Source organism: Gossypium arboreum, chromosome 13 (assembly GCF_025698485.1).
Source record: "Gossypium arboreum isolate Shixiya-1 chromosome 13, ASM2569848v2, whole genome shotgun sequence".
NCBI classification, from domain to species: Eukaryota; Viridiplantae; Streptophyta; class Magnoliopsida; order Malvales; family Malvaceae; genus Gossypium; species Gossypium arboreum.
This window is the reverse complement of record NC_069082.1, coordinates 1,795,430-1,810,021: the sequence shown is the minus strand read 5'-3', so window position 1 is coordinate 1,810,021 and position 14,592 is coordinate 1,795,430. Positions and strand designations below refer to the sequence as shown.

Below are 14,592 nucleotides of genomic sequence, written 5' to 3'. Positions count from 1 at the left end.
TCTTGAATAAAGATTATCAATCTTTAAAAACATTTTACAATGTAAAAAGGAGATTAATGGTTGTACGTTGAGATAAAATTATAAAATTTTAAGTAAATTTAAATTAAATATTTAATTTTAGCCACTCCCATAGTTTATAGTAAAATTTTAGTTTATTTTAAAGAGGTTTTATTTTTACAAAAATTTATTTATTCTTCTAATTTCAAGTTTAAACGTATACTTTATTATTATTATTTTATGTTTAACTATTTTAACAAATATAATGTGTATTAAATAAGTCTTTTCCACATATTATTATACTAGTAACCAACCGAAGCATAAAAAGCTTAAATTAACTTATTAATATTTGAGAGGGACTAAAAATTACATTTTCCCATTTAACCAAAGGGGCAATCCCTAGCTTCATCCTTTATTTTCGATGGTCCTATTTCCTTAACAAATATGTGTGGTAAATAGGCAGGTTTGATGTCACTAACACTAGAAGGCCTATATCCCTAGCATTACATAGTTATTGAAGAGTCTTCTCTTTTTTTGGCATCCATGAAAAATCGCATTGGGCAACCAAGAATGGACAAACAGGATGACAAGAAGAAAAAGAGATTTATTGGGGGTGCATGTCTATTTTTCCAACCAACCAAAGTGGCATGCATGGACCGGAGTTTTCAATCTCTAATTCCCCCCCCCCCTCCCCCCAATTGTTTTCCCATAAAAAGAAAGTTACTCAATTTTCTTTTTAAAGTAGACCACAAAAATCAAAGTAGGTGTAAATTTGAGGGCCAATGGCTATTTCTAGATATACATGAAACCCTGTAAAAAAGAGTGAAATAATGTACATTTCATGTCATTAGAGGTGTCTGATCTTTTAAAACCGATCCATCGAATTATAAAATATTACAAAATAATTATTAATATTATTAATTTGTAATGTTTTGGTCAGTTGTATGTTAATTAACTCTAACCTCTTAACAAAATGACAACATGATACGTTAACTCAATATTATATAGGGTTGATATCAAATTTGGCCTATGAAACTATGTTAAAATATCTATTTGATATTTTTATATTTATTTTAATGATAATTTTAAAAGAGTAAAAATTCTTAATTTCTTTTTGCTATAAGAAATAAGTTTTAAAATTTATTGAGTCAAGTTTTTGAAGTGGCCACTTTCACCGTCATTGTAACAATATATTGCTTGTGTTAGAATTTATAAAATAAATCTACAATATAACTTAATGATGAGATATTAGAAAAGATATCTTGTGTATAATTTGGGGACCATAACCCTAATATTTATAACCTTAGCATATTAGTTCTAATCAAATTCTAATTAGCCCATCATTAATTAGAATTTGATTAATTAGAATTTGATTAGAAGAGTATCTACACATATTTGACCCATACTTTATTTAATAATTAAAAGCCCAATAAAATTCTAACCAAATTAGATCACTTTTTATTTGGGCTAACCTATCATGATAGTAAATAATAACATGTAATTATCCTTATTATATATGTGATGTCCAAATTTTCCAACAGCTTGCCGTATTTGAAGTAAGCAATTTTTAGAACAAAATATTTGCTCTTTGAATGATTTTGATTAAAGCAACTTATCTTAAAGATTGGATTGGATAGGATCAAGCAATTGGATCCATTGGATTGTGAAGAACAGATTGGGATAACATTAAAGAATAAATCTCCAACAGTCCACTTTACTTGGTCTTTATTAGTATATTATATTTTGTTATTTTCTAGCTGTTGTTTAGTAGGGAATTGATTGTAAGTGATCTTTAGTATGCTAGCAAGTCTCAAAAACTCTTATATATTGAGAGACTTTTATAGGTTTTTTTCTTGAGTATCGAGAGCACTTAATTTTCACTGAGGGACATATTTTGTGAGTACATTTGAGAGAGTACACAAGGTTTTTTTTTTTTATGTTTAAGTTCTCAGGGGAGAACTAGATGGAGCGATTAGGTCTTTAGATACAAAAGTGAGATTGCTATAACGAGAGTGTGATAAAACTTGAATCATTTTTGGTATTGGGGATTAAAGACAATGGATTTACTCACTCAGTTAGGCTCCGTAAATGTAGGTGATGGGCGTCGAAACCACCAAAAATAATTCCCACAAAAACAACTCTAAATTGTAGTAAAGAGTGGTAGTAGGGTCGAGTCCATAGGGATTGGATATCATAATCAACTTCTGTGTTCACTTATGAATAGAATATTTATCGCGTCAAACGTCGTGTCAAGAGTCGTGCCAGCGACTCCAAACGTACCTGCAACAAAAATAAACAATTAAATCGGGGGAGTTTGAGAATGTTTAAGAAAGTGAAATAATCTAATTAAATTAAATAAACGATTGAATACTATTGAAAATAAATGTAAACTGGAAATAAATTCAGACTTGTGTAAACAGATAAAATAAGTCTTAGCCTTAGACTCGGTAAATTTCGTATCAAGAATCGATCCTTGAAAATTAATCTTCTCCTCCAAACTATAAGCTGGTTATAGCAGTTAAGAACATCCTAACCACCAATTCCTCCTTTAGTAGCTGGTTTCGGTACGACCTGCAAACTAACTCTTACAGATTATCTAACCGAGATACACGTGTTCCTGATTCAAGATTCCAGCAGCCTTGCGTTTTGAAGAACCACAACTCAGATTAACGGCTTCAACCGCGTGGGTCGTTTAAATCCGATCACTTCTTCCTTGATTTATTCTCGGAGATCCGAATACAGCACAGCCGACTCATTTCTTCAACTATCAGCTAACACGACTTCAACCCAACGTGCACTTTTTGACCTGTAATCGAGTTAACCTTAAAGGATGAGTTGTCAATCCTAATACTCAGGAAAAGAATGAATACCGATTGGACGGGTTTTAGCACGAAGTCGTATCTCACGATTCCCGACCGGAAATAACACTGACCTAAAGCTAAGATGAAATTTAGTTAAGCATGCAATTAATCATGCTTTGTATGTTTAGAAAGGTAGGTTGATGATAATGGAGGAATTTGGGGAATGAAAAGGGCTTGGAAAGCAATTAGCCTAATTTTATAAAGCAAGGAAAATGGCAGTAGCTCACGTCAACTTGAAAGAAAAAGGAAGAACAATTCTATTCCAATTTGAAGTAGGAATACAAAATTAATGGATGCTTTCCTAAGAATATAAAGCCCCTATTTATATACATGGGGTTTACTAAATTTAGCCTAAAATAATTTAATATAAAATCAAAAATAAAAATAAATAAAAATAAATAAAATAAAATAAGATTTTCTTATTTTTGGCTTTTACAAAGTCAAAATATTTGATGTGTCCTTGGTTCCCTCCACCTTTTTGATTTGGCCCCATTTCAATGTTTGTGTTTCAATTTGGCCCATTTTTAGCTTGTTTTTGATCAATTGCATCCCTAACAAGTTTAAATCATAAAAGCACTTAATTAGCAGGGTTCAGTTCAAAAATAAACCAATTTAAACACAAAAAAATATACAAATTAACATGTTTATCAAATCCCCCTACTTAGCTCATGCTCGTCCTCAAGCATATTGTTCCTTCAAACATTAGAATTCATTCTATAATTTATTAAAAATCAAGCCCCTTTTCCGCATCCTCAATCAACGCAAACAACATAGGCAAAAAATAAATGAATGTTCAGAATATATAGTTCGATCAACAAGTGTCATAAAACTGAAATATCTGAACTAAACAATTCCATCAAATTGAGTTTGAATCTAATAATTTGCAAGGCATTGCTAACTACGCATTAGTAAAAAAAAATAAAATGAATTTAGACATGGTCAAACCTTTTTACGCAAATTAGGATGATAACCCAAGCACCCTATCCCCGTTACTCAGTTCAAACAGTCTTTATTATTATTATTTTTATCAACATTTTTTTTTGTTTTTTTTTTAACTTTTGAAGGCTCAGTTAGTGGAATGTCTGTAAGTTATCGACTTGTCATTCAAACCTTTTTACGCGAGATAAGATGACAACCCAAGCACCTTACCCCAGTTACTAAATTCGGTCACGTTTTCGAAACTTCACTCATAACTTGAGCTTTAAAATTTTTTATTTTATTAATTTATTTATGCACAAGAAAATATTTTTCTAAACAATCAATTTATACGGAAAATCTAGCTACATATATCAACCTTAAAACAAAAATGTCGACTTATCTATACGCTTGAACATTTAAAATAAAAAAAATTTGCCCAATTGTCCAAATTGAGTCCAAATTGACTAAGTATGATATTAAAGGCTCAATGTCAAATAAACTATCGAATGAATTCAACGTAAGGTTGAACACATGCAAAAGAGAGACATGCAGCAAAAATCATGCATATTTACTTACCAACTCAACCCCTACTTACATTGTGTGCCGTTGAGGCCGTTAATCCGAGTTGTGGTTCTTCAGAAAGCAAGACTGCCGGAATCTTGAATCGGGAATACGTGTGTCTCGATTAGATAATCAGTAAGGGTTGGCTTGTAGGTCGTACTGGAACCAGCTACTAGAGGAGGAATTGGTGGTTAGGACGTTCTTAATTGTTATAACCAGCTTATCGTTTGGAGGAGAAGATTAATTTTCAAGGATTGATTCTTGATACGAAATTTACCGAGTCTAAAGCTAAGGCTTATTTTATCCGTTTGTACAAGTCTGAATTTATTTCCAGTTTAATTACATTTATTTTCAATAGTATTCAATCGTTTATTTAAGCTGATTAGACTATTTTACTTTCTTAAACATTCTCAAACTCCCCCGATTTAATTGTTTATTTTTGTTGCAGGTACGTTTGGAGTCGTGGGCACGACTCTTGACACGACGTTTGATGCGGTGAATATTCTATTCATAAGTGAACACAGAAGTTGATTGCGATATCCAATTCCTGTGGACTCGACCTTACTATCACTCTTTACTACAATTTAGAGTTGTTTTTGTAGGAATTATTTTTGGTGGTTTCGACGCCCATTAAAAATTGAAACCAAAATCAAACTAAAACTAAAAATTAAATGAGAATAAATGAAAATAATCTAAATATAAAATAATAAAAGAAGAAGGATTAAAATGCAATTAAATCCCATGTTAAAATAATAGCTTATTATGGACTAAATTAAAATAAAATATGAAGACAATTTATTAGTCTTGTGTGACCCAAATTTATGTTAAATAAAATAATAAAATAAGATTTTTGTATTTACGTTTTGAGGGTTCTTTGTTTTCGGGTTTCAGGGTTTAGTTTTTATCTCCATCTTTTGTACTCTTCGTTTTTTTGTCATTATAGTAAAATTATATTTGTCTGTGATTTTTTCTCCTCTTTAAAAGAGTTTTTCCACGTTAAATTTGTGTGTTTAATTTATCAATTTTTTCCGCTATTTTTTATTTTTTTGTTGCTTAATCGGGTCGATCACCAACACAAATGACTTGAAACGAATAACCCACATTACTTTTTGCACAGCCCATATAATTATACACAAAATAATAAATTGTTTACATTTTTAATAAAATTATAAATATTCCTAATAATTAATTTGTTATACATCTAATACTTATATTTAAGCATTTTACTGAGTTTGTGTCATCCTTAATCGGGTTGCCAACTCAATTATAAAATTATAAAAGTATTCATTCTTTTAAATTATAATTAATATTATTATGATTTAACACATGTTCAATAGTATTAAAATATAAGTTCATTACTTTTGTCGAGTGATTTTTAGCTTAGTTGGTGTCAACATTCTTATTAGTGCAAGAGGGCATGGATTTAATATTACAATGTTTAATAAATTCTTAAATAATTTGGTAATTATATTACAATATTTTAATAATAAAATAGTAAAATAATTTGATAAATATTGATTAAAGAATATAAATAATTATTAGATTTAAAAAAGTTGATTAACATTATGAGTATTACTTATTAAATACAATTAATATAGATTAGTTAAGAAAACCAATAAATAAAAATTATATTTTTAATACAAGACTGATTTATTTAGAGGGTTTGAGCCTCTTTATATTGGAGTCTCCCTCAAACCACTTTCCTCTATAAAAAAGAAAGAGAAGAGAGAGGTGTTTGAGAGAGAAAAGAGTGGCTCTATGGCTAACACCGCAGGTACTAGAGGAGGGATCCAAAGGGATCGCATTGATCCTTTATTTTTCTTTTTAAAAAAAATTTACCCTAATTTTGGATCATGCTATCCCTTTGGATTCCTCCTTTGGTTGCTTCAAATATATATATGAAAAATGATTCTCTCTTTCCTTTGGATCAAGCTATCACATCACTCCACCGCAAAAACTCATCGGAAAATATCCTGCCGGCTGCCGCCGATGACTTTAACATCCTCCAAATCGAGTAAGTGTTGGTTTCATAGTGTTTAAAATCATTTGCATGTGTTTGTTTTTTTTCTCACTTGGGTCTGGTAGGGTTTCTTTTCTGGTTTCTTCCTTTGTTTTGTAATGAAACCCAATGAACACATGGGATCTTGTTTCATGAAAATTTTGTAGCTCAGCCCTAGATAATAGAGATCGGTCCCCAAGAAAATTATACAAGTTGTAAAAGTTTTTTTAATTTTTTTTTTAGAAAATATGAAATTGATATGATGATATAACCTGTTATTTTTTATAAAAGGAAAGTTTGATGTATTTTTCTATTATTTTAAGCAACCCATATTTTTATTGTACTAAAAATATTTTATTTTAAAATTTTTAGAGGAATAAATGTTTCTATAATTTATTGAATGAAAATATTGTCTCTAGGAATAAGTGATGTTCCTGTCCTTCAATTAATGACCATTCACAGATTTCATAACCATTATGAATAAAACAGTGCCTGAAATTAAAAGTCAAATAGTTCATTTTTCTTACATGTCTTGCACTAAATTTTTTAACTTCATTAATTTTAAATTAATTTGTGACATCAATTTAATTATATAAATAAATTATCTTAGAACAGAATACCACACCTAGTGACCCTAAGTACCCTAAATCACATGTTTAAAGGACTTGAATTAGAATCCAAAGCAGTGGAAGTTTGGTTTTTTAAGGACTTCTTTTTTCCCCTTTCCACTTTGGGGCCTCACAGTGAGTGTCCTAAAGGCAAAGGAATCACACACATGTGATGAGAGACCCTAAAAATAAAATAAAATCCTCTAAAATTTTACTCTAATTTTAAAGGGAAAAAAAGGTCTTTAAATTTATTTTTATTTCTTTTATTTATGCTCTTTATCCCTCCAAGCACATGACCCCCAACATCCTAATATCTTTACCTTCCCTTTTGTCACATGGTGTTAAATAAAATTAAATTTTCAGTATTTATATTTTTGTATGTGAAATGAAATTAAAAATGGGGTGTTTGGGTTCATAGGGAAGGATTAACTTATGACATTGAGAGTGTACAATTGTCCTTGTGAATGTGAAATGTGTCTCCTCCTTTGACTACACAATCTTTATCAAGGGACACATAAACTGCCAAAATCAAACCATTTTTATTTATTTTTTATATAAAAATAAAATTCAATAAATCAAGAAGAGAAAAAGCTTGGATGCTCCTTGCCTAGTGACCCCATCACCTTGACTTGCCTTCATTTTCTAAGAAATGCCGACAACGCAAAATTTCTTTCTTATTCTCCCTTTAGTTTATCTGCTTTGTCAAAACACATTTCTCTTTTTTTTTCTCTGCTTTTTTAAAAGTTATACAATAAATGAGTTTTTATATTCTTAGTGTGAATAGACAGTTTAAGAGAGAAGATAAGATCTTAAGAATATAAAAGATATGTGGCTTGATTATGTATAGTTTTATTTGGTGATTCGTTTTATTATTCATATATCTATAAAATATTAGAAAATATATTTTTATTTTTATAAATTTATAATTGAACGACTAGTGTAACTTAAATCCAAGTCACATCTGAAGCGGTGAACACCCTTAATCATCAGGTTATTACAATTTTTTTTTTCACCTTAAAACTCTATTATTGTAGAGAAAAAATTTACTTATTCCATAAATCTGTGGACCTTTAAGAGATGTGTAAGTCTTTGAGGTGTTGTTGTTAAGGTTTTAAGGGGACAATTGCATCAAATCTTATACACCAATTGACGAGCAATTTTACCTTAAAGATAAAAGGTTTAACTCTTGGTAACAATATTAATTATCGATTTTTCAATTTTATTGTGGACAACTAAGTGTGTGGTTCACAATAAGTAGTTGTTGTTGCTGCTAGTTTTAACAAAGTTTACAAATAAACGAATTATATACTTTATTGGATTGCCATAAGTTCAATATTAGTGTTTATTTTTTTAATCAAAAATAATTTTTTATATTGATTTTTAGATAACATGACATCTACTCAAAATTATGAAACTAGTGAGGTAAGGCTTTTCCGAAAGGGAAGATTCCACTATCACCCTTACTAGTGCATGGTGAGAAACCTAAAATATTTGATGGAACAAACTTTAAGTGGTGTCAACTGTGAAGTGTGTCTCACATTTTTAGACATTTCTAGGCCCTTATAGCAGCCTGTATTATGCCATGAGGACTTTAGTATCGCGACATCTCCAACAGACGACAACTTCACAACAAGAAGCATACAACGTTGCGACGACGCTAAAAATTACAACTTAAAGCAGTTACGTAATTAAACTCTCAGTAGGGTTACTTTTCCCAATTAAACTCTAATTATACAATAGATATTTTAGTATAATTAAAACTCTAATCTTATCCTATGAAAAGGGCCTTAGTAACTTTAGAATAAACATCTTCATAACATCAAATTTTGAGAGAAGATCTAGAGAGTTTCGAGAGAGCTTTAAGGGAATTTTGTATTTTACCTAGAGAGTTTTGTTTTTCAGGGTTTAGAGTTTATTTTGAATTTCTCCATCTTATACTCTTCGTTTGTTTGCTCATTAATGAAGTTTCCTTTGCCTATAGTTTTTTATCCTCTTGATTGGAGAAGTTTTTCCATGTAAATTTGTGTGCCCAACTTTCTCTATTCTTTCTTTCTCGTTGCTTATATGAGTCGATCCCCAACGATATTTTATTTGACCACCTTGAATTTGGCTAGGTTCTTAACTAAAGATGAGCAAAACTCTCAAAAATAGAATTTGATTCCAGAACAGTTGTTGATGGGGATGCATGCAAGCATAATGACTTCGTATGAAAAAGTTACATCCTCAATGGCTTGGAAAGTAAACTTTATGATGTTTATAGGTTCATTAATAGTTCAAATACACTATGGCAAGCTTTGGATTGAAAGTGCAAAGTCAAAGATGTGAGCTTGAAAAAAATTCATAGTAAAAATAAATTCTTGGTTTCAAGATGTTTGATTCAAAGTATGTGATAAACCAAGTTGAAGAATTTCAACTAATCTTGCATGAAATTCTTGTTGAAGGTATGGTTTCATGTAAATTTTTCCAAGTGGCTACAATTATTGAAAATTTTTCTTCTTGGAATGATTTCAAAAACTACCTTAACCAAAAGCGCAAGGAAATAAGAGTTAGAGATCTCATTCTAGTTTGAGGATAGAGGAGGACAATAAATTGTCCATGAATAAAGAATGAAAGCTATTCTTCAATGGCTTCAAAGGAAATTTCGATTGAATATGTGACTAAAACCCTTAATAAGAACCAATAGAAAAGGCTTTCCGTGAAAGGAAAAAATGCATTATTAAGAAATTTCATGGCAAATGCTTTGTACGCAACAAAATTAATCATCAAGTCAAAGATTGCAGAAATAAGGCTCCTTCTAAAGAAGGAAATATTCCTCAAGCCCATGTCATAGAGGTGAATGATCTTTCAAAGGAAGTTTCATAAATGAATTTGTCAACAATTGTCTTCGAGGTCAACTTGGTCAATAACCTTGGGCAATCCAATGATGGATTGACACTAGTTCCCCAAGACATTCTTGTGCTGAAAAGAAGATGTTCTCCACTTATAAAGAAGTGGATGGAGAACAACTTTACATGGGGAATGCATCTACTTTGAAAGTACATGGCATTCGAAAAGTCATTTTAAAAATGACCTTAGGGAACCTTCTTACCCTTAACAATATACTGTATGTAGAAGATATTAGCAATATACTCCATGTAGAAGATATTAGGAAGAATCTAGTGCCTGACTCATTGTTGATAAAAAATGGTTTTAAAATGGTCTTTGAAAATGAAAGTTTTGTACTTAATAAGAGTGGTATGTTTGTTGGTAAGGGGCATCTCTATGTTGGCTTCTTTAAAATGCATGTAATGACCATTGTAACCAATGATTACTTGCTTGAGTCTTGTATTTGTGGCATGGCATATTAGGGCATGTGAATTATGTTTCTATGCAAAGGTTAATAAATCATGATTTGTTATGAATTATGAATTTCGATAAAAACACATAAACGTGAAGTTTGTGTATAATCAAATTTCAAAAAAAAAAAAAAAATTCTCAATCAATTGGAAAAAGTAGTAAACCTCACGAAGTAATTCACTCGGATATTGGTGACTTAAAATATGTGCAAATTAGAGGTGAAAAAAAGTATTATATTACTTTTATAGATGATTGCACAAGGTATTGTTACACCTATTTGCTTAAAAGTAAAGTTGAGGCATTTGAAACGTTTAAACGTTACAAGATTGAAGCTGAAAGCCAACTTGATAAAAAGATAAAGGTAATAATAAGTGACGGAGGTGAAAAATATGGTACACCTTTTGGTGAATTTTGTTCTCAAAACAATATTATTCACCAAACTAATGCACCTTATTCATCTAAATAAAATGGCATTGCTAAGCCCAAAAAAAAAAAAAAACCAAACTTTAAAACAAGTGGTGAATACCATGTTTAAGTTTAGAGTATGGCATAAAAAGAGAAAATTTCATATTACCCTGTGGAAAGAATGCTAGGACTAAGAAATCTGCCATACTAAAATCTGTAATCAATTTAAAACCTAACATACTTAAAACAATCAAAAACAATATTGTAGCACCCTACACTTGATCAAAAAGACGACTAGACATAGCGCACCACATTCGTCATCAAAGTGACTCAAACAAACAATTTTTTGACGTGTCACAAATTTTTTCTGATATTATACAATGATAATAAATTTTTAGACATTATATCATACTCAAATTTATGATTTAATCATTTTAATTTAATTTTTGACATAACTATACACTCTTTATATAAAAAATTTCGGCATTCCTTATGTGGCACATGCCACAACATTTTGTTTTTTTTTTTTTTAGATTATATAATAATGGTGAAATTTTAGTTTTGATCCTTGGACTATTCAATTTTGTGATGTAATCATTCTTTATGTGACACATGTTAACCTTTCAATCTTTTTCTAAATTATATAATAATGGTGAAATTTCAATTTAATCTTTATAGCATAGTCAAATTTATCATTTAATTTATATACTTTAATTTTAATAAGTTGATAACTTAGTTTTTATAATATCATTAGTTAGACTAAATATTTTATTTTGACTAAAATATTGATGTGGTTTTAAAAATTATTAACACCTTTAAATTTCCTGCTAAACTAAAATCCCTTACAATGTCATCTTTTTGTTACAGAGTTATCAAGATTTTTTTAATTTCGTAATATAAAATTTGTGAATTTAATAGAAAATTTAATTGTAGTAACAATTGAATATGAATTTTAAATCCCAAAAATAAAGGGCTAATTATTGAAAATAAAATATGGAAACTAAATTTTAAATGTATAAAAGTTAAGAGACTAATTAACCCTACCCAAAGAGTAAAGAGAATGAGAATTTGAAGTTATTTTTTTCATATTTTTTCTAGGTGTCGGGTAGGATTTGAAGAAATGTGTAATCAAAATTTTAATATTGGTCCATCAAGGTCATTTTTGTTGGAAAAATAAAACAAGTGTTTCTGGCTGTAATTTCAAGATATCACAGTCAAACCAGGCAAGCATGCACCCACCACTTGACAACATTGGCAAAACTGGCAATGCCTGTTGTCTATGGTTATATTATGGGTTTTGCCTGCTAAATTAACCACTTCCCAAGAGATAGTTTTTACTATCATCTTATGGTTGCTGTTTTATACGATTTTGCAGAGACACTTTCAACAAGAGTAGTCTTTTTCTTGCTGCAGCAACTCAATCGCCTGTTTCTGTACCACTGCATTATACCTTAAATTGTATTTTTATTTTTCTACTTTGAAAAAATTGAATAAATTTATACCTGAATACTATAATAGGAGCAAAATGAACTCTCATCAATTATTACCAGTGCCAAAGAGGAGAGGAAATCACTACCATTGTTGATAATATCAATTGCTTCTTTACTATCACTCTCTAGAATTATTTTCCTGAAACCTCGATCCCAAGCAAGATTCAATCCATCAAGAATGGCCCAGAGCTCGGAATGAAGAACAGTAGCGACCCCAAGGCTTCGTGAGAAACCCGAAATCCAATCTCCTTTGTCATCGCGTACAACTTCCCCTGCGGAAGCAATGGCACTCGATTTAATCGGTGCTTCGTAGGTATTAATCTTCAGCACTCCATGGGGAGGTCTCGACCAAGTAACAGTCTGATAGGAAGGCCGATAGAAAATATCCGGGTCGTTAGCGACGTTGTTGTACCATTTAGCATGCATGTACTTCTCTGAACGACTGAACCACCCCTCAATAGTCCAAAGATTTACCCTGAAAAATAAACCCATTCCTTTGGTTTTCCCACACACACTCGATCGACTGAATGTTCCAGCAATTGTTAATTCCGCCTAATAACCAAGCATCAAAATCAACACCACAGAAGATGTTTCTTACTGTGTTGGGAACAAGATAACCCCAAACCTCACTACCGCCAATACAATCCGGATAAACATGTAATGGCCAATTTTGACCCGGGCACAAGAATAAAACAATAAATAACCAATTAATAAAACCTAGTGCCGCCCCTAACCTCTGCCACCAGCTGCCATGGCAGCACCACCACCTGCTCCCGTTCCATCCCCTGCAAACAGAGAAAAAGAAGCACGCAACAGAGAACCAAAACCCACACGCAACAATAAAGGAACAAGCAGAAACGACAAAAAAAATAGGAGTAAACAAGTCTTGTGAATCGGTTATAAAAACCCGAAATTTACCTTTGTATTTTTTTTAGCCACAAACAAAAGGCAGAAACTATTATTCTAAAAGAGATTTTAAGGTGATTTTTGGTTTTTACAATAGTTTCTTTCATCTAGTTCTTGGTTTTGATTTCTTTGTTTTTTTTTTTTTTGTGTGTTTTAGTTCTTTTTTCTTTTTCATGCACGAAAATAAACGAAAAGGTAAAGAGAAAGGTAACCTCACCTTGATCTTCCCACAGACTCATCGCTGGAGATCTCTTCTCCAATCGCCGAAGTCGAACCGGGGAGAGGGGGGACCTTTCTTTCGATTTCTTTGGGGTTGAGAAGGCATGGCCTTCGAATGTGCCTCAAAACGAGGATAAGAAGCCCATCTCCGCGCTTCGTCGGCCACCGGGTACGGTGGTGGTACGGCGGGCGGTGGAGAACATGATCGACGGAGAGAAATAGGGAAGGGAGAGAAAGCAAACAGCTTTCTGTTCTTTTTAAAATTGGGGTTGGAAATGAAATTAGAAAAGAATGGTTTTTTTGTCGTTTAAATGATGATGATGAAAGGGCGCCGTTTGGTGGAGTGGGGGGTGTGCATTCTCCCTAAATGGGGAATTTTCGAGATTGGTCCTTCTCCTTTGCAACTTCATTCGATCAGGCCCCAGTTTCTGTTTTCTTTTGTTTTTTTAATTTAGCTCTTAGATTTCGCTTGGTTTACATTCGGGTCCTTTGAAACACTGCGCATAGGGGATGGGAATATTTTCCCAATCAGTCCCTCGTTCTTTATGCGTATTTCACTTCGGTCCTTAGTGGCCCCTTTTCTTTTCTTTTTATTTACAATTTGCACCTTAAATCTTAATTAAATTTCAGCTTAGTCCTAATCTATTTAATTTGTTCATTTATTTATTATTTCAATTTTTTAGGAGCTATTTTACTGTTAGTTATTTTAAGTTTGTTTATCTTACATTATTTATATTAGACCATTTTATTATTAATTATTGTAATCCTTTTTACGACTTATGTATTATAAATTATTATTGGTTTTAAATATTTTTACATATATTATTTGTTTTAACCCCTATACATATTACTTATTTTGAAATATTTTATACGTTATTTGTTTTAAACTATTATATATGTATTTTCCATTTTGAGTTTCTTTTCATACTTTATTTAATTACACTATTCTAATAGTTTAAAATTCATCTTTTTTAATTTCCCATATATTATTTATTTTAATATATTCTTTACTTTAGATTATTTTATATATGTCCTATTTTAAATTTTCATGTGTAATATTTAATTTAAACTGTTTTATATGTTATTTACTTTAAATTTTTATATATTATTTATTTTAAATTTCTTTTTACATTTTATTATTTTGAGCCTCTTAATATTTATTTTAAATTTCTTTATATATTATCTTAAACTTGTCTTTACGTATATTTATTTAAAATTGTCTTATACAACTTATTTTAAACTCTCTTATTTGTTTAAAATTGTTTTATTATTGTTCATTTTAGTTTTGTTTT

At 30.7% G+C, this 14,592-nt stretch overlaps 1 long non-coding RNA gene across 1 annotated transcript; it reads left to right on the top strand.

Moving 5' to 3' along the window:
- The first annotated feature begins 6,045 nt into the window (after positions 1 to 6,045).
- Positions 6,046 to 9,446, top strand: LOC128286892 (uncharacterized). The gene is made up of 2 exons (XR_008277573.1): positions 6,046 to 6,351; positions 9,059 to 9,446. It is a non-coding gene; the product is annotated as an uncharacterized LOC128286892 (long non-coding RNA).
- The last annotated feature ends 5,146 nt before the right edge of the window (positions 9,447 to 14,592 follow it).